This window comes from Rhinatrema bivittatum, chromosome 7, assembly GCF_901001135.1.
Source record: "Rhinatrema bivittatum chromosome 7, aRhiBiv1.1, whole genome shotgun sequence".
Classification (NCBI taxonomy): Eukaryota; Metazoa; Chordata; class Amphibia; order Gymnophiona; family Rhinatrematidae; genus Rhinatrema; species Rhinatrema bivittatum.
In genome coordinates, this window is record NC_042621.1 from 230,509,517 (window position 1) to 230,531,964 (window position 22,448).

A 22,448-nucleotide genomic window follows, 5' to 3' on the forward strand; every position below is an offset into this window, starting at 1 on the left:
GTAAACCGATGCGATGTGCGAACGGTCATCGGTATAAAAGAAACGTTAAATAAATAAATAAATAAATAAATAAATTCCCTTCGCAATATCATTTTTGTTGCTCTTCTCTATACCTTTTCTAAACTCATGTTTGTTTTGAGATGGGATGACCAGAATACACAGAGGTCAATAATCAGTAGGGCAGTTAGTGGACAAGTTATCCAGCTAAAGTTTGCCAGATAACTTGTCCCATATATTTAGCAGGATAAACGTTCCGCTGAACACTCTTACTTAATATATCTGGATGTTCAGTTTGGAGAAGAGACGGCTAAGAGGGGATAACTAGCTAGAATTTAGCCGGATAAGGGTTGAATATAGCCAGCTATGCCATTTAGATGGATAGCTATTAGGTTATCCATCAAAATGGCTTTTGAATATGGACCTCACAATTATCAAGGTGCGATCATACCACAAATTGATATAGAGGCATTATGATATTCTGAGGTCCATATTCAAAAGCTATTTAGATGGATAATGTAATTCTTACCAAGAGAAACAAAATGACTAAAATACCTCTGCCATCAACATCATATTAGTGCAAAATAGTTATTGTTAAGGTTTAAATGACCTCATACTGGGCATCATCATGAATGCTCAGTTGTATAAGTATACTCTGCCTTTCTTTATAATCATAGGTCATAATGATTTTTACTGCATAGTGCTAAAAATGCTTGCTTGTGATTATATAGTGAATTTCATCTTCATGGTACATGAAATAAATTTTTTAAATATTTTAAACATAATTTGTATCAACTTCTTTTCAATAATTTCAACTTCATTTCAATGCAAAAAGCTACTTAGCTTATTGGAGGAAACACATCTTAGCCCAGCCCAGTCTTAGCCCTTGTCACATACATTTATATAGAAACATAGAAATGACAGCAGAAGACCAAATGGCCCATCCAGTCTGCCCAGCAAGCTTTCACAGTTATTTTTCTCATACTTATCTGTTACTTTGACCGCTGAGGTCAGGGCCCTTATTGGTAACTTTTTTGGTTCTAATTTCCTTCCACCTCTGCCATTGATGTGGAGCGCAGTGCAGGAGCTGCATAAAAGTGAAGTATCAAGCCTAATTGGTTAGGAGTAGTAACCGCCACAATAAGCAAGCTACTCCCACACTTGTTTACCCAGCCTGTGCAATTAAGACCTTGTTGGTAGTTGTCTGAATGTACATCCTCTTATCTTCATTCCCCCCTGCCGTTGAAGCAGTGAGCTGCGCTATACATGTATTCAAAGTGAAGTATCAGGCTTAATTGGTTTGGGGAAGTAACCACCGCAACAAGCAAGCTACTCCCATGCTTATCTGTGAATGCAAATCCTTTGTCCCACATAAACTCTTGCCATTGAAGCGTAGAGCAATGTTGGAGTTGCATTAACCGTTTGTGTGTTTATTGAATAAGGGTATTAATCACCAGGTAGTAGCCGTCATTCCCGCAAGCCACCCACATGCCTCTTCTCTTCATTCACATCCTCAAGACTTTATGGATCCACAGTGTTTATCCCATGCCCCTTTGAAATCCTTCACAGTTTTAGTCTTCACCACTTCCTCTGGAAGGGCATTCCAGGCATCCACCACCCTCTCCGTGAAGAAATACTTCCTGACATTGGTTCTGAATCTTCCTCCCTGGAGTTTTAAATCGTGACCCCTGGTTCTGCTGATTTTTTTGCAATGGAAAAGGTTTGTCATTGACTTTGGATCATTAAAACCTTTCAAGTATCTGAAGGTCTGTATCATATCACCCCTGCTCCTCCTTTTGTTACGAACGGGGTGTTTAGTGTGCCCTTGGGCCTCAGCCCGACCCCAGATGGATCCAGGACCGAACCGAGGGTTGACGGCATGTTCCACTATGGCAGACAGTCTTACCCTCCTCCAGGCCTGCAAGCTCCCAAGGCCAACAACAGGATGATGTTGGAATGTGAATGGTCCTCCAACCATTCCGAGCCCTTTCGGACCTGCCGCTTGATCGGCATGGAGCAGCAGGCCTGGCCTGAGGTCAAGGGCAGACGGGCCTTGACACAAAGACATGACAGCAGGATCGATGCACGGCATCACAGACGAAGACTTGACACCAAGGCTGATGTGGTCGGCACCAGAGACGAGGGCTGGCACAAGACAAAACACCAAGGTAGCTGAAGACATGACACCAGGGTTGATGCAACGGCATTACGGATGAAGACATGACACCAAGGCTGATGCGAAGACATCACGGACCAATGGTCGATGAGACGGCATCCCGGACCAGGGTCGATGCGACGACATCAGGAGCAAGACGTTGACATGATACCAAGAGTGATGCAACGGCATCCCGGACGAGACGAGGAACTTGACGAAGTCCAAACGAGACGAGAAGCTGGGTGGAAGGACATTGGCACTGTCTCTCAGGGCACCTTACTCAGCCCACCTTCACGGGCGGACCCAATGGGCTGGTCGCGGACCACGCTGAGAATGGGACAAGCTCAGGGAAGAATCCAGTCGAAGTGGGACTCCGACGATGAAGCCAGATGTCGCCCGAAGCACCACAAAGGCTGGCAAGGCATGACGGCTCAGGAGCACAGGACACCAGTCCATCTGCAGGCTACTCCACGCTCGGGAAAGACGTCATCAGAGAGAGCATGGCCTGACAGGTACCAGAAGGCTCAGGAGCGCTGAAGCAAACACCAAGAAGGGCAGGACACCAAGGAACTTGGAACATCAGGAAGCAGAAGATTAAGATGAGACACCAGGACACATGGACGGGGACCTCAGGCACAAACATGACTTGACATGAAGAGACGAAACGAAGAGGAGCTCCATGAAGAAGACCTGACAGAGCTCTGGCAGGCAGGAGCCTCCAGAGAGAAGTAACTCCGATGCAAGGCGAAGACGTACTGTGGAGATAGCCCTTTTATAGGGCTATGCAGGAAGTCCACTCCCTAGGTGGGGCCAGCACACTTCCTGTGTCTGGCCCTTTAAATCCAGCAGAGAGACATGCGCCGGCGCCTAAGGGGAGGAAGCAGGAACTTGTGCACGAGCGCGGACAGCAGCCTGCACCGACGTCTGTGTGCAGAAGGCAGGGCTGGTCCTGGATGCAGGCCCTGAAGACGGCAGCAGCTCCAGCCGCTGCAGGAAGCCCTGGGGGCAGCTCCAGCCGCCAGTCGAGCCCGGGGATGTGGCCTCAGCCTGCAGCCCCAGGGGAGGACGGTGATAGCGGCAGCGGCTCCGTGCCGCAAAGAAGGTAGAAGTCTGCGGCTCTGGCCGCAGTGAAGGCAGGCAACACTGGCGACCTCCGGGCCGTGAAGAGCAACAATGTCTGCGGCTCCGGCTGTGCAGGGGGGCCAACATCGGCGGCATCACACCGTGAAGAAAAAGGCAACATGGGGAGAGTGCCTGTTCGCGGGGGGACCCGCGGGCAGCAATTCATAACTCCTTTCCTCAAGGGTATACATATTTAGATTCTTCAATCTCTCCTCATAAGGCATTCGATGAAGACCATACACCTTTTTGGTCGCCCTACTCAGGGGCATGTGAAATATATGTGCCAAGGGACAATGGGAACTCTACTATCTGTGGCAGAAATATCAATGAAATTGAATGAGTCATTCAAAAGCTATTAGGGGAAGCATGGGGGTGACAGACAGACACAGACACAGACACATGATGATTTTAATACCTAGTTTCCCTGTAGGAAACAAAGAAAATAAAAAAGATAATAATAATAAAAAAAAATATCCAGGCAGCAACAAATGAAAGCTCATTTTCAATTGAGCTAGAAGGCCAAAGGAGTAGGAGGAATCTGCTGAGTCCCAAAAATACCTTAAAGATTAGATAATGTGAGTCTTCAAAGGATTGACATATTCATAGTGAGCTGAGAGCTGCATTTCAAGAAAGTCAAATCATGCAAATTAACCATGTTATTGGATTAAATGTATGCAAATATCAAACATTTAATAACTCACTATAAAAATCCTGATAATCAGATCTGTTTGGGGACCTCAAGGACTAGAGTTCATAGTAATAACTGCTTTCTACATTAATGGTGGGGGTGGAAAGGAAATAGAACCAAGAGCTAAGAGAAACAGATAAGTATGAGAGAAAAAAGTGTGTGAAGCTTGCTGGGCAGACTGGATGGGCCATTTGGTCTTCTTCTGCCGTCATTTCTATGTTTCTATGTTTCTATGTAGAGATTACTGGCAGAAACTGCAAAGGCAGAGGCTTTGGAAATAAGGTTTTAGTTGTAAATAGATCAGGAACTGGTGACCTACTTTCTGTATATAGCATATCTCATGTTCTTCTGATTCCCCATAAGTCAATTTGGCAAAAAAGGATAAAATGGCAACTTTAGAAAGAGAAAATGAGTCATTCTGTTGAAATAATGTTTTCAAGTGCCTATTGAGTGGAAATGATGATCTAGTTGTATTTATTGTTGAGTTCTCTCTGTACATTCTGCTGACATAGGTAAACAGCAAGTAGACTAAAATATTTGAAAACTTAAGAACACAAAAATATAGAGCCAGATTTGTTAAGATGTTGCTCCATTTTACATGCATGGCAAAATATTCTGCACTAAATACTGCAAGTCTCATACTATAATCAGTGTTATCAGTATAATGAAACAGTATGTTAGTAAAAGATGAAACATAAGAGCATAACAATTACTATACTGGGAGAGACCGAAGGTCCATCAAGCCCAGGAATGTGTTTCCAACAGTGGCCAATCTGGATCACAAGTATCTGGCAAGATCCCAAACAATAAATAGATCCCATGCTGCTGTTGAGCAGTGATAAGTAGTGGCTATTCCCTAAGACAGTAACTTTAAAATGAGTGAGCAGATGCGTATATGATTTAAATTTACCTGTTCTACTCCCCTCATGATTTTATAGACCTCTATCATATCTCCCCTCAGCCATCTCTTATCTAAGCTGAGCAGGCCTAATGTGTTTAGTTGCACTTGTAGTTAACTACAGTGTAGCAGATGTGTCTGCAATGCAATTTGTTTTAAAATGTTTCAATTTAAAATACAATGCAAAACAAACTGAGTATGCAAGATGTCAACAGGAAATGTTTTATATACAGCACACACATGTTGCAAAAGCTAGTGCTAAATTAACTTGTAATTATTAATGAAAAAATGCATTAGTTGTCAAATGCAATACATTTAAGTGTTTTCTGCTTCTTTTGGCAGCACCATAAAATGCTGTTTTCAATTACAGATTTGCTGTGCACATTATTTCTAAATGTATAAACAAATATTTTTTCATGCATGGACATATATTTGTTATTATAATCTGAATATATATATCAAAAGTGATATTTTGAAGTTATCTTCCACTTTTTCCTAATAATACAAGGAATGCTCAAATCAAAGTTTCATGGATGGTGTAATTCCCATCAGTAAAGTCCATATTTGATAATAGGATTAGTCAGTTCTGCTTTCCAGTACAGAAATTCCCTCTGTGCACCAACTGCAATAGATAAGCTGAAGGAAACTGCTGACCAAATAAATATGTGCTCAATTAACTTTGGTAGATTGGATTTTTTGGAATTGAACAGTGTCAAAAGTTGTTTTATCCAAATATCTACTCTTATAAAAGGGAATATATGGATGCTATTGATCCCTGAGGCCTGTACCCCAAATATATTTCCTCCTGCTCAAAGCATATAGTGCCGGATTTTAAGACCTACGTAGATTTGTGCCCGCAACTTGGTGCGCACAAATCTATGCCCGATTTTATAACATGCGTGTGCAGCCGCGCGCATGTTATAAAATCCGGGGTTGGCGTGCGCAACGGGGGGCACACTTGTGTACCTTGCACGCGCCGAGCCCTAGGGGAGCCCCAATGGCTTTCCCTGTTGGCCTCAGAGGGAACATTTCTTCCGCCCACCCCCCACCTTCCCCTCCCTTCCCCTACCTAACCCAACCCCCAGCCCTACCTAAAACCCCTCTAACCTTTATTATGCAAGTTGCGCCTGCTTCCGGGCAGGCGTAGGTTGCCGGTGCGTGATCCCCCGGCCTAGCGGGCTTACGGAGGCCTCTGGTCACGCCCCCGCCCCATCCCTTTTTCAAGCCCCGGGACATACACGCGTCCCGGGGCTTGTGCGCGTCGCTGGGCCTATGCAAAATAGGCTTGGCGAGCATAACCCCCTTACGCTTGTAAATCCAGATTTACGCGCGTAGGGCTTTTAAATTCTGCCCCAATGTGCGTTAAGTATTGTAATGATACAGAGGATGAGATTTGTTTTATTTATTTATGTGGCAAGACCTCTAAATTTGAGCCTCTGGGAGATCAGGGATATATCATGGTTGACCTGTTGGGAAATGTTTTGAATGTTTGAACTTGTAATAATAGCAAGTGACCACTAGATGGCATTCTTAGAGAGGTGAGCATTGTAACATGCTTTTTTAATGTGGTTTGGCTTAAGGGGTGGTCAGTGTCGCTTAAGAATCTGGGTTATATAATTGGTGGAAAATGGTTGAGCGTGAGCAATAAAGTGTGAGGATTTGGCACAAGCTTGCCCTTTTTCCTGCCATTTCTATGATGAAACAGGCAGAGGATGGGACCTCCAGGATACAGTAGCCTAGAGTAGCGAGCCTGTGAGCTGGCAGGTCTGGGGACCCCCCACCCCCTTATGGAATGGAGCCCTGCAGGGTTTTTCTCCCCTCAAGGGAAAGGGCCTGAGGACATAGAGTGAAGGAAGGATGTTTCCTCTCCCCAAGGAAATGTCCAGGAGTTCAGAGAGACAAGTGGCAATTCTTCTCCATGAGGAAAGTGTCCAGGAGGAAGGAGCAGGAATGGTCTGAGAGGAGGAGCACCCCAAGATAGAACCAAGGCATATGGGATATCAGGATACCTGCAAGTATCTGGAGTGGAGAAATGGAGCAATGAACAGTGAATTGAAGTATTGTGAGTAAACTGTATGAGGGTGCACATCATTCCCTGTAGGAATGGAGACAGGTGTTTAAAAAGAAGATAAATCTGTGAGTTTGATTTGGTTTCCTGGGTGTGAAGCTTGGGTGAGCTATGGGAGCAGCAAAATACCTACAGGTGTGAAAGGGGAGGCTTGTACAGAGGGGAGAATGTATTCATTTATATTCCTAGAATGATGTATTGAATGTGCAGTTGTGAGATGTAAGTGATATTGACGTGAATGCAGAGAGAATGTTACTCTCACCAGTGCATAGTGCGGTTTTTTTTATCTGACCATTCAGACCCATGAACTCTCAGTATTCAGCTTTTATATTATGGAAACCTCCTTGGGATGACCCTTAATATGCTAGGTCGAAGTGTGTATAAAACCATTTGGGTGGCGAGGACCCTTCCCCCATCATGTCTTGACTGGTTAAAAATTGTGATTAAAATGCTGGTTAAAATGCTGAATAGTTATCATGTAGTACCATGAAATGACCACTGGATGGCAGTTTAGGGGAATAAGTCATAATGTAAATTGTTGTAGGTGCTTTTTGGGAAAAGAGTGTATGTTATGTTCTCTTAACAATTTGGGACTCTTCTATTGGTGAATTGTAGGCAGCAGGCAGTAAAGGGGAAAGAGTTTTACCCTTTCCTCCCCTGTCCTCTTGCATATAGCTGTGTGTAATCACCTGGAGTACTCCAGCCTGAGGACTGGGAAGCCAAGGGAACCTCCAAGGGGAGTGGGACTCTGCAGGGGCTTTCCTCCTCATGGGGAAAGGCCCGAGGCCTAGAAGAGGTGGAGTAGAATCCATTCTCTTTGTGGTTGGACTGGAGCAGAGGAGTACTGGAGTGGGTTCTTTCCTCCCAAAGGTTCTACCATAGAGCTTAAAGGGAGAAATACAAGAGTGACGTGAGTTAACCCAGTGGGGAACTGCCCTGGTGCATTCTTGATGTGTGGGGTCCAGGAAAAGAAGAGGTTTCCTCCTTTCCTAGAGGAATTTATGTTAGTGGTGAAGCTGAGAGGCCATTGGATGGAGGGTGGAATGGTGTTGTCTTCCTCCCAAGGAACTACCCAAAAGGTACAGAGCACGATGCTCCAAGAAGGGAAGAAACACCAGTAAAGAAAGGGGGAATTGCCTGAGGTAGCATCTCAATAAGTCCTTAATAGTGTTGTACCTAGGAAAATCAGCATGGAAGGAGAGATTTAGGACAAAGGGAGTCCTTAACCATTTGTGGGGTGTGCCCTGGGAAAAATGATGGTGCATTGTACTGTTATGGAATTATGGTGCTATGTATTGCTGTGCCTATTGGATGAAAATTTTGGTATATGGGTATGCCTGAAGAAAAAAAAAACATCAATCCCTCCCATACTGCTGAAGTAGTTGAAAAGGTTATGGAGAGAATAACATGATGACCCTTATGGTGATCAGCAATTGTAATTATTCATTGTCATGATGCCCATGATTTTTTTGATTCATTCAGTATTTCAATTTGTACAGCATCTCATCCATATCCATAGTTCTTGAAGCTGGCTGGATACACCAGACAATAAAGATGTGGTTTGAGTTTGAAAGTTGATACCATGTGTAAGTGACCATCTTTGAGCCAGCATGTTTCATAGATGTAGTCAGAGATCATGGAGAGGAGTGAAAGGATGTCCTTTTTGTCCTAACAGTTAGGTGAGACAAATAATTGTGTTTGAGGCAGGCTATCTCCATCAGGTTGACTTCACATCTGCATGACCAACTTAGAAGAACCCACACTAAAGATGAAGGGATGACCCTTAAACAATAGGGAATTCCTCACCCCCATCATTTTATGGACCTCATATGGGGGGAGGGGTTACAATATATATATATATATATATACCCAATACTATCCTTGTACATAGTGGCTGGATTTAAACCAGAAATAATGTTCAAGAGTTGTGTTTAAAAGTGGTGTCTGGTGTGACTCCTCTTAATGCTTTCTTGCTGCCAACACCGTGTGATATCTAAGGGCTAGAGTTCATCGAGGGCAAGAAAATGTTGGTTTTCCCTATCCAGCTGAGAGATTTTTTTGTGAGCTACCGCTACTATCTCCACTAAAGTCCACTTTATCATCTGCATGAACCATTAGTTAGACTTTTCCTTAATGGGGAAAAACCTGCGATCATTTTATGTACCTCAGGATGGGGTTACATTTATATTCGTTGGATTTATTACCCACCTCTTTGAATAAGAAATTAACCCAAGGCAGGGTCTAACAGTGAAATTGCTACATCTAATGCAGTTATATGCAGCTTGACCTTGGAAATGCGCCTAACATTTTACTCAAATTTAAGAGATCCATATTCAGGCATTGTGCGGCTGTACTAGTTATCTGGCTAAATGTCTTTTGAGTATGGACCTCCTAGTCACTAGTATGGTCTACATTATCTTTTGGCTGAGTGTTGGTTATTAGTAAGTTTAATAGAATCTCTGCGCATTGATGTTTTTTATAGAGACCGCGATTCCCCTGATGACGCCATGATGGTGAATCAAGGGCCTCTTGTAGGGCGGTATTCGGGTGATATTTGTTGAAGTAGATGGGTTATCACCATATGTCCAGCTTTGGAATAGTGGAATCAATGTGATATTTCTAAAGAATTGGCACATCAGCATAAGAGGAGTAGCCAACAAAGGAAGGCTAAAAACGAATAAGATGACACATTGAAGAGCTTATCCAATATAATTACATATTACAAACAGTAATGTAGTATCTAATTACTTAGTACATGTAACAGTTTTCAGAAGGAATTTATTATTGTAGATAAACAGTGAGAAGAGTTATGTAATAATATTGTTTACATGATTATAGTATTGTAATGAGGTGTCTGTGGTGAAGATAAGGACTGACATCATCGACACGGGACAGATCGCTGGATTTAAACGCAACGGTGAGACTAGGCATCGCACGCTGAAGGAGCACAACAAAGGGGTCCGCCCCTTTGTGCGCCCCTTCGTGCCGCCACTCCTGTTCGCCACTTCTCGCCCATTACTCTCCTTCACAAAAAACTTTCTGCAGCTCTGTGAACTGCCTCCTCATCGCTCACCAACCCCATTAACACCCCTGCATGGCCGACCCCGACCCTCTGGGGGCAAGGGCTGAACCAATCATCCCTCTTGGCTACTATTGATCCAGACCGCAGTGCCACACCAATGCCGAAACTGATGCCTCGCACACAAGCAACCATGACAGCCTACTCTATTCCTATCATCAAACACAGAACTCCAAAAACCTACCGCCCATCTGCAGTACGCCCACAGCACATTGCAAATCTCTCCTACCTTTCACAATCTCCCCCCTTACACAATTTCTCCACCTAACCACTCTTTCAATCATACTATTCAACTCTCAATTTCTAGGAAAAAAATCCCCCATCCATAATGATTTCCTTCTAGTCTGTAAACCTGATCTGTGTGCAATCACGGAAACCTGGTTATAACACTCAGATACAGTCTTCCTCAACCAACTCCTCACACACTCCTATGACATCTACTCTATACCAAGCCCCCCCCCAAAACAAAGGTAGGGGGCTACTACTTGCTGCTAAAAAACATCTTAACTTAAAATTTACACACATTTACACACATTGATCCCCCCCACCCAGTCCCGAGAAATGCAAATATGTTTAGTATACGCTCCCCCCAACCTTCTTGAGCAAAATCCCTCACACCTTATAGAATACATTACAGTTAACCTGAACACTTATACTCCTACTATCATCTTAGGTGACTTCAACCTACACGTAGATGACACCAACCTCTCCTCATCCTGCGATGCCCTTCTTAATGCACTGAATGCTATAGGCTTTCAGCAACTCATCAACTCCCCCATACATAAAGCAGGACATTCTCTCGACCTCATATTCATTAACTCCCCCTTCCATGCATCTCAACCACCCACCTGCACACCCGTTCCCTGGTCTGATCACTCTCTTTTAAAAACACACTTATACATAAACTCTCCTACCACAACCAGCCCCATACACAAAAAAGTATCCGTTTTAAGAAACCCTGTAATGAGGAGGACTTAACCGCTGCCCTTGTTAACTCCTTTTGCAGCTTTGACCTGACCAACCCTGACCTAGCCCTCTCATCCTGGACCAATCTCACAACAAACATAGCTAATAATCTCTGCCCTCTCACTTCCAAGGAAATAAGTCACACACAACAAGCAAAAAAATCCATGGTACACCCCACTACTAAAAAACCTTAAACTCGACCTTAGAATACTTGAAAGAAAATGGCGCAAGAACCCCTCCGCTACCCTCTTTGCTTGATACAGATCCACCCTACACACATACAGAATAACAATCCTCAAGACTAAACGTGACTACTATGCAGCAAAAATACACAACTACCAATATAACCCTAAGGCCTTATTCGCCTACATTACCGAACTTACCAAAACAGCACCCCCCCATCCCAGACAACGATGCCAAGGTCAAATGTGAAGAACCCTCTCAATTCTTCCATAACAAAATAGAGAACCTCCTACTTTGCTTCCCCACCTCATAACCTCTAGCATTCCCTATACATTGCAACCTTAACCCTGCCATGGAAACACTAGACACTACCTCTGCACTAGAAATCAAAACCACTTTAAAAAAGTTCAAACCCTCCTCACACCCTTATGATACATTACCCTCTAAAGCCCTGTTAAACTTCCCTAACATAATCGCCAAGCCCATAGCACAAATAATAAACTGTTCACTCACCACTGGCATAGTCCCCGACACACTAAACCTTGCTGTAATCAAACCCATACTAAAAAAAACCCAACCTTGACACCTCAGACCTCGTCAACTTCCGACCCATCGCCAACCTTCCTCTCCTCGCCAAAGTCATGGAAAAAGTGGTCAATACCCAACTTTCAGCCCATCTTGAAACCCACTCCATACTCGCTCCCAGAAATTCGGATTCAGAAAACTCCTGAACATGGAAACCCTCCAGCTCTCCCTTAAAGACACTATTCTCAAAGGATTTGACCATCGTCACTCATTAGATAAAGCCACAGAAGGATGTGGAACGACAAGCAAACATACTATGAAACTAATTGATACAGCAGGTGTGTTGCAAAAGTGTATAAATGGTCCATATGAAATAGAGATAAAGACAAAATAGTTGACAACAGAAATTATATAATTCCAGGTTTCAAAACGTTTATTAGAAAATCAGTCCCCCAACATGGAACCTTTCACTAAGGTTGCATCGGAAGGGACTAGTCACATATATTGTAATATGGTTGATGGAAAGCTGTTGAAGGAAAACAAAAGAAAATAATCATAATAATGTGGCCAAATTAGCAGAGGAGGAAACAAAAATACACAAATACATACCCCATATAATCAAAACAGTGTGTAAGATCAATTCAGCATGTGAACATCCAAAATGTCATGGCTAACATAAAGTTATCTAGAAAAGAAATATAAAAAGGGATTATAGAGTGAGATGATTTGACCACTTTAAACCATGTTGCCTAGTAATTAGGTAAATAAGAATTTAAAATCACTTAAGTACCAGAAAACCAGGTTGAGTATGTGGATAGGGTCATAATGCTAAAGGACAAGGACTAATAAAAAGAAAAATACTTACATATATCAAAGAAGCTTGAAGAAGGGTAAACCGCTTAAGTATTCACAGATCAGAAGAAACAGCAAAGTAATGATATGTACAAGACCATTGTATCAAGGCAAAAAAAGAATCTGAAACTAAAGGATAAATGTACAAGAAAATCATCTTTGAGAAAAAGAAATTTTTTTGGGGGGAGGAACTTACGTTAGTTTATAATTCCGGCTCTTGTGCCAACACTTACTCAACCCTTGTTGTCTTTCTTTATTTTGACGTCATCAGTTAGCCACTCCTCCCTCTTTTCACACTCTTTTTTCCCTTTAAACTGGACAACTCTGGCCCTCATTTTCAATTTGGTAAGCCATGTCAGCCCTTGCCTAACGCTGCACCAGCCATGACATTTTGGATGTTCACACGCTGAACTGATCTTACACACTGTTTTGATTATATGGGGTATGTATTTGTGTATTTTTGTATTCTTTTCTCCTCTGCTAATTTGGCCACGTTATTATGGTCTTGACATGATTGATATCTTCTTTTGTTTTCCTTCCACAGCTCTCCATCAACCATATTACAATACATGTGAACAGTCCCTCCTGATACAGCCTTAGTGAAACATGGTTCCGTGTCGGGGGACTGATTTTCTAATAAATGTTTGATAACCTGGAATTATATATTTTCTGTTGTCAACTGTTTTGTCTTTATCTCTATTTCATATGGACCTTTTATACACTTTTGCAACACTGCCCAAACGTAACAATTCCAGCCTATCCAGTGTTCCATGTCCCAGTCTATTCCAGTGTCCTACCATGCTTCATTGTGCCATGCCTCCATGCATCTCGTTCCAGACTCAAGTTCCACGCCTGCCTTTGGTTCCAGCTTTGCCTCAGCTCCAGTCTCCAGTCCAGCATTAGCCTCAGTCCAAGCCCCTATCTAAGTCCTGCTGGCTGCCAGACCCCAACGGCTCAACCTGTGGGGGAGGTGCCTTGTATAGGCTGAGATTCCTTAGCTTAGTTCTGTCTTGCCCTATAGCCCTGGACTGTTCCCATGGGGGTACCAGATGATGAGAAAAGGTCACCAGTGTGTGTTTAGTCATTTTTGTGCTTTCCATGTCTGGGTGTTAAAATAAAGTTTACTGATTGGTGATAATAAATTAAAAGTCCATTGTCCAGAAGTGTGAGGTTACATCTAACTGATGATGCAGGTATGATTTTGGGTGGGTAGCTAGATGTTCTTAATCCAGACCTCTTGGTAGAGCCCATGGTGATTTTAAATGTGCAAAACTCTCCCAGCAACTGTATGGGAATCCTCAACTTTACTGGAAAAATCCTACCTTTAATAATCGTCTTCTCTTTTTTGTACCCAGCCTGTCCTAGTCCCTTGTGTGGAAATCTGGATGGGATCCCCTGATCTGGTTTGTCCTTCCTTTAGTTTAGTTGTTCTTTTATCTTTTACTCTCTGATGTTTCTGGTGACTTCTCTTAAGGAAAGGTCAGTGGCTTTTACTCCTGCACTGAGATCCCAGTGGGGAGAGGGGATCCAAACAGCTCCCCACACTGCTTAAGTCCAAAACATACTTTAAAAGTCAAACTAGATATCATCTCTGCCTTCACTGTCTCTTGCAGCAGGATCTATCACTGTTGCTTGCACTGCTACAGTGATTTCACTGCACTGGCTACCAGTACAATCTTGAATATACTATAAAGTATTAACAATAATATTCAAAATCATTCATTACAGCAACACTGGTATGATTGGTGTCAGGGCCGGTGCAAGGGGATTTGGCGCCCTAGGCGAGCCTTCTTCCTTGCGCCCCCGCCCCCCCCCCCGGTCTCGGCCCCGACTCCTACCTCATTCTCAATCACGCCCGCTGACTGGGGTTTTCTGGGTCGCGAGCAGATTGGGCACTGCTTGCGGCCCGCCAAATCTCCACTCCTCTTTGCCACCACTTGCGGCCCCATATGGCTCGCACCCAGTGGCGCACCAAGGGTCTCCGGCGCCCAGGGGCCAATGCATTTGTGTGCCACAGAAAATCAGTGGCATCTCTAGACAGAAGAATTTGTTTTGGGTGGGGGGGGGAGCCAAAATGACATTTCTTCATCTCACCCACCTCTATAGCATGGATCCTGCTTTAAAATTGGTTATAAAAAAAAGTGTTGTTAAAAAAAGTCCAAAGGGTCCTCTGCATTATTTTAAAAAGCTGGCCAGTTTCACACTTCTAGTAAAACTACTATAAAATTATTTGATAGCCTCATTCAACTAATTCTATATGGATTATGAGAGTGAAGTCTGGAATATATAGGAAGGGACAGAATGTCAATACAAATCCTGCACCTCCAGTTCTGTATCTCTGTGCATCCACTGAAATTCCCCCAAACAATGGAGCTTGGATGTTTCCCTTACAGCTCATCATATTAAAATATATTTTCAAATTCTGGTGTCACCTCACAGTAACAGCAGCACAAACACCTTCCACTGCCAGACACATTGTGAACTAACACAAAGCACCGCAAAAAAGACACCCAAAATCTATACTGCAATCCCATCATAACATAACAGTAATAACACCAAGGACTCAAACAACAATACCCTACCTGTGAATAAGCAAGGGTAAATATTACACTGGGTCCTAGAATACCAATACACCACCTACTGAGGAAACAAAACAAACCCGATTGCTATAGATCTCTATACAGACACTATATGATAGCAGAATCTCTCATCATGGTCACACACACAGAGCAGAGACAGACCCTCACCAAATACAGAATACAAAATAAAGGAGCACAAATTAGAAAAAACTGAAATGGAAACCCCAAGAAGCCAGACTCTGTGTATTAGCAATGGAAAAACAGAACAACCATTCCTCATAAAACAAATAAAATCAAGAAACAAAGCATCAGTTATAATAGTAAAACCATACTAATAAAATATTTTAAAACTACTGATAAATAGAATTTCTATTAATTAAAATCATATATATTTTTTACAATTTCCCAAACACCAATAAAATATTTCAAAACAGTACATATATCAAATAACACACAATAATTAAAACTAATAAGGATTTTAAAAAGCCCCTGCTGTCCATACATGGGAGCTCTTGATTTCCAGTCACCCTGATATTGTCCAGGATTAGGAGGTTATCCTCTCTCTCTCACACATACTCACATGTCCATTCTCTCTCACACATACACTGTCACATACATACACATTCATGCTCTTATACCCAACCATAACCTCTCGCTCTCACAGACACTGACACACTCAGGCACTCTCTCCCCCTCCACACACACCCCCACACAAACTCTTACTCCCCTGGATTTTCTCATACACACTCATGCTCTCACTCTCACTGGCTCCCTCACATACACACAAACACACACTCCCAGGCAAGCTCCCACTCGTTCTCACACAGACACACACACACACACAGGCAAGCTCCTAGTCATTCTCACACTGAACCCCAGGCAGGCTCCCATTCATTTTCACACCACTCCCTCCCCATCCCCCAGGCATGCACACATTCAGTCTCACACACACAGACCCCCAGGCAGGCACCAATTTATTCTCACACACACACATACACCACAAACAGGCAGGCACCTATTCTCACACATACAAACCCCAGGAAGACACCCATACATTCACAGACACACCCTCAGGCAGGCACCCATGCATTCACACACATACACCGCCAGGCAGACTCCCATTCATACACATGCACACAATAAAGGCAGAGACCCCCTCTCTTTCTTTTGCCAGCAACCTCAGAGCCTCTCTCATTCTTCTGCTGCCACTGTCACTGCTGCTCTATGGCTATTGCGGAGGTGCTGATTGCTGCTATTGGCACTGAAGCCCATTCTGCTGCCTCCTCTGTGCAGGCCCCGTGGGCTTCCAGTTCCTCTATGCTGATCTCGTACATTGTGAGATCCGCATAGAGAAAGTGCTACTCTTGCACATTCCCAAAGATTACATGTTCCAATCAGTAAAAAGTAATTTATTTCTTTTACATTTGCTGTCTGATCTTAGTTTTCTAATCGGTTGGTCACAGGCTTTTTTTTTTTCCACCTTCCCTTTCTTATTTTTTTGCCAATTCCTTTTATAACATATTTCTTTTCTCTCCATCTGTCTGCTTCCCTCAAACACACAGTCAGGTTCTCATTCTCACATGCTTTCTCTCTCTCACATACACAGGCACTCATTCTCACATGCTGTCCCTCATACAATCATTTATACACAGTCTCTCTCTTGCACATGCTGTCTAACTCTCACTCCCACATGCTGTCTTGCTCAAGCACAGGTTCTCACTGTCACATGCTCTCTCTCATACAATCATTCCTACACACAGGCTCTCACTGTCACATGCTGACTCACACACACAGGCTCTCTCTCACTCCCACATGCTGTCCTGCTCAAGCACAGGCTCTCACTGTCACATGCTCTCTCTCATACAATCATTCCTACACACAGGCTCTCACTGTCACATGCTGACTCACACTCACACACACACACACACACAGGCGCTCTCTCTCACTCCTACATGCTGTCTTGCTCAAGCACAGGCTCTCACTGTCACATGCTGTCTCACACACACAGAGGCTCTCCCATGCTGTCTCTGCAAACATTCAGGTCTTCACTCCCACACACACACACAGTCTCTCAACTCATCTCATACATACACACTGTACAAACCCTCAGTCTCTCTCTCACCTCTGGGCCTCCTCTTCACGGGCCACTGCAGGATGGGCTCTGCAGCGGCCCCGGTCTTCTCGAGCCGCGCTGATCCTCTTCTGCACGCGGCTGGTGCTCCTCCTCCTTCCTGCCCGCGCGGCTCCGGCAACATTTTTCTTCCGGGGCCGCGCGGGCAGGAAGGAGGAGAAGCTCCTGCATTGGCTGGTGCTCCTCCTCCTTTCTGCCCGCGCGGCCCCGGAAGAAAAATGTTGCCGGAGCCGCGCGGGCAGGAAGGAGGAGGAGCACCAGCCAACGCAGGAGCTTCTCCTCCTTCCTGCCCGCGCGGCCCCGGAAGAAAAATGTTGCCGGAGCCGCGCGGGCAGGAAAGAGGAGGAGCACCAGCATGCTTAGACGCGACTGTACCACGGTCCTGCCGATCTTCTTGCTGTGTGTATCCGGCACACAGCATAGCAGTAGTTCACCGCTCAGCCGCCATTGGGATGACGTCTACCGGCGGCCATTGGCCATCAGCGGCTCGGCGCCCCCTAATGCTCAGCGCCCTAGGCGATCGCCTAGTTCGCCTAGTGGTTCCGCCGGCCCTGATTGGTGTGACATTACACCTATAAACAACTCAGCGAAAACTAAGATCTCAAAATAAAGGACTATTGCCTATCCCTACAATAACGGAGCACACATCTGACAGAAGTAAGCGGGTCCAAAGCTTTGGAACTCTCTACCTGAGATATTACGCTTAATACCAGATAGAAAGAGATTTAAATGTGAGCTGAAAACATGGCTATTCAAAAATGCATATAACCTAACTTTAAAACATCAGAATGTAGAGAGCTACAATAACAAGAAGGACAAGAGATACTAATTGAAGCATGAGGAATACATTCAAAAAGAAAATGTAAGAATCTCAACACAGCATATGTGAACTATGTGAAATTTATTATATTATTTTATTTGCTGTCCTAGTTCTTTAGTTAATGTGTTTTGGGACATTTCATTTGATAGATGTAAATGCCTGTTTATTAATACTACCACTTAACTCGTCATTATTTGCTGATTTATAGCTATGAATGTTACTTTTGTAAACCGTTGTGAACTTTACATGGAACAATGTATAAATAAACAAATAAATAAATAAATAACTATGGTTTAGAATAGGCTCACAGGTCTTTGGTCCCCTGGTAAGAGCCATTTGCCTCTAAAGGGTATCAGGCTTACAAATCTATCTCTCTGTAAATTATAAGGACCTTCAGGCAGGGAGTGCACTGGGAGATGTTATGCCTAAAATAAACTCCTTTGGGCAAGGCCAGGAGGCCCTACCAGAGTGTGTAAAATATACATCTTTACTCTTCCCTTGCTTCCTAAAACTGAACCACTGGGACATTAGCATGGCTAGGCTAAATAGCATTTGAGGCATACAATCCAGAACCTCCAGGTGTGAGGGACTGAGAGGGATGGATGGCTTCTTACTTAGTATGTTCTATTGACAGGGATAATGACATCTAGTGACCAGACCCAGAGGATCTACCACTATTATATCAAGAGGCTCACCTTTATCCACATGTTTATGCCTGAAAAAAAATGAAGTAAATTTGTGAGGCAAGACTTCCCTTGGCTAAATCCATGTTGGCTTTGTCCTATTAAATTATGCTTATCTATATGTTCATTAATTTTGTTCTTTTTTTTTTATCAAAATCATTTTTATTGCGGAAACAGGCAGGTACACAAGATAATATAGACAAAACAAACATTGCGGCAAGACAGCAACATTAGGTAACTGTATAGCAACACGATGTATTACTGCTGATCCAGCGATTACATCAACTGGTATCCCGCCTATATCACATTACATTTTGTAGCCGAGCCCCCCTCCCCCATTCCCCAGACTTTCCATCAGGCATACCACTCAACCATGCCTCACTCATTCGCCCGTATTCCCCTCCCTCTCCTAGGAGACAGCTCTGCCAATCATACATCTGGTCACAGTTCAGATAGAATTCTAGAAACACAAGACAAGTGGTCCCCGGTACATCTCTACTCCCCAAAACAAGATGACAAGCCCCTTACAGCACTATACATCGCCATTACTTATATAGGAACTCTTATATCCAGACGGGTCGATATCCTGCTGCTCTGAGGGTGGACTGGATATCTTGAGGCAATAGCGTAAAACATTTGGCCCAGCAACCAATATATACCTTGTCCGGCTTATGCATGGGAGCCAAGGAAGCTAGCTGCTCCATTTGCATGGATACGGCCATATGGTGAAACCAGGCGCGTGTCAATGGGGTCAGGTCAGGCGTGAGCCAATCGGCCAGAATCGTGCGGCACGCCAGCAATATGGCTGTATGTCCAAATTTGTTCAATGAGAGATTACTAGATGAGGTGGAGCCTCGCAGCCCAGACATTAAAAGTTTACTGGAGCATCCAAGCGAAGCCCCAGTACTTTGCGCCACTATTTTAAACACTCCACTCCAGAACTTCGCAAGACTAGGGCAAGTAAATAGGCGATGGGCTAAGGTACCAGGTTGTTGGTGGCAACGTATGCAGTTGGGTGATGAGACTCTATGCATTTGGAGTCTTAGAACATCGTCGCAAATAATGTGGTAAAGAATTTTAAATTGCAGTTCTTGTAATGTGATGTCCGGCAAACTTTTAAGTAGCAATTGAAAACAAGAGAACACAAAGTCAGGAGAGACATCCATCGCCCATGCCTTTGTCCAATATTGTGCGAGTGAACTGATATGGGGCAAAGCACTGTGGTCTTTATCGAATGTACACCAGCCTTTGATGGTTTTTGATGTATTTGATATAAGAGCTATATCAAATACTCGCTGTGCAAAAACAGATTCCTTCCTGTAGGCCTCTGCAGTCCAGCGCAAGGAATGAAGATAATGGCGAGTTTGCAGATATGCGAAGAAGTGTTTGGAGGGCAGACGATATTCCCGTGCCAAAGAAGCAAAATCTCGTATTGTTGGAGAATCATCGTTGTAAAATTGAAAAAAAAAATGGCAGGCCCTTCTGGAGCCAATCATCGAAGATGGTCCTATGTTCTATTCCTGGCTGAAAATGTTGGTTTCCCATAAGTGGCATCAACAGAGATAGTACCCCAGACAGGCTGCCCTGATTTCTAAGCCAGCACCAGGCCTGATGACAAGGCTGGATCAAGCTGCATGGAATGTTCAAAGCTTGATAAGTTTTATTTGTTGTTTGTATCACGAATAAGGGGGGATCACGGAGACAGCATACTTAACATGAGTCCGTCCTCGCAATAGGAATATTGGTCCACCAGCCATTCTCCAACAAACCTTAGTTGACAAGCGGCATTGAAAATCGTAAAATCTGGGAGTCCCAACCCTCCCCGAGCTCGGGAGTGTGTAAGAGTACGATAGCTCAGTCGGCCCTTTTCCCTGCCCACAGAAATTTCTGGAAAGAGGATTGCAGCCAATGCAGGTCTTTACTTGTCAGCTAGCACAGCAACATGTGCAGTTTATATAGCAATTTGGGCATAATCACCATCTTTAGTAGGGTGCCTCGTCCAAACAAGGAAAGAGGTAACAATCCCCATGATTTCAGCTGTAAACTTATCTTTGCTATGGTGTGTTTAATGTTAAGAGCATAAAGATCTATTGGGTCCCATGGGATCCACACCCCCAAATATTTGATTTTATTCGTAGCCCATGCAAAAGGGAACCTTCCCAGCCACTGTTGTTGTACGCTAGGATCAAGTGCCAAAGCTTCTGACTTAGTGAAGTTGATAGGCAACTGAGCTATGGCCTTAAACTGCGTAAAACAATCAATGATCACCGGAACACTGTCCTTTGGTCTCCCAACAAACAACAAGATGTCATCAGCGAACATCGCTACCTTCATCTGCTGCCTTCCTATACAGACACCATGAAAAGCAGGATCCCTCCTCAACTTAATAGTAGCTAAGGGCTCTAATGCTAGCACAAACAGGAGGGGAGATAACGGACAACCCTGCCTCATGCCACAGTGGATGGGGAAGGGGTCTGAGAGAATTCCATTAATAAGTAGTTGAGCACTGGGTTTAGCATATAGGGCCCTCAGCCATGTTAGAAAATTACCAGCAAACCCATAGGCCTGCAGACTCCAAAACAAGTAATCCCATGAGAGGGAGTCAAAAGCCTTCTCGGCATCCAGACTTAGGACCAGGGCTTCTCCCCTCGGGTGAAAACTTAAAAGCCAATCAGCCGACGAACATTTTTTACGCCTTGTCTCCCTTTTACAAAACCTGTTTGGTCTGGATGAATCAGCAGTGGGAGGATGGAGCTTAGTCTGTTAGCTAGAATGGCCAGGAAAATTTTTAAATCACTATTAATAAGCAATATGGGGCGGTATGAACCCACTTCCTGATGATCCTTCCCCGGTTTTGGGAGTAGAATAATTGTGGGCTGATTTTCAGTGGTATTAAGATGGCACCCTTGAGCAAAGCTGTTAAAATACAATTGTAGGGTTGGAAGCAGAGGAAACTTCAATATTTTATAAAACTCGGGTCCCAACCCATTGGGTCCCGCTGCCTTCCCCAATTTTGTTCTGCACAGACATCAGACTCATTGGTCTGTAGTTTCCTGGATCACCCCTTGATCCCTTTATAAAAATTGGCATTATGGCATTATATTGGCAACCCTTCACTCTTTGAGTACTGTACATGATGTGACTGATAATTTACAAATTTATAATAGCAGGTCCGCAATTTATTTTCTCAGTTCTTTCAGCACTTTGGGATGTATGCAGTCTGGTCCAGGTGATTTGCAACTCTTTAGTATATCAGTATGCCCTAACAGGTTCACTGAGATTTGTTTCAGCTTTTCTGAATTATCACCTTTGAACATCATTTCTGACATGGGTATATCTCTATCACAAAAACTGGCCCCAAAACACACCACAGTGTACTCCAGAAACCTTTCAGTACTAATACAAAAATACAATTGGTTTCACTGGTTTTACTTTTATATCATTTCAATTAGCCACACATTCAATCAAATCACTTAGACTTTTATAAATTGATTTGTAGGACCCATACGCAAGGAGTTTGTCTATCAATCAAACTCACAATTGGTCATAGGTCACATTACTTTATTTATAACTCAAATATTTTTTGGTATTTACTTCAGTTTTTGTAAAAGTCACTTGCAATTAGATATTGCCAAGCCTTAACGAACTTCAATGTTAGTAATACATCTCTCACAGGAAAATCCAAAATAATCAATAGTGTCA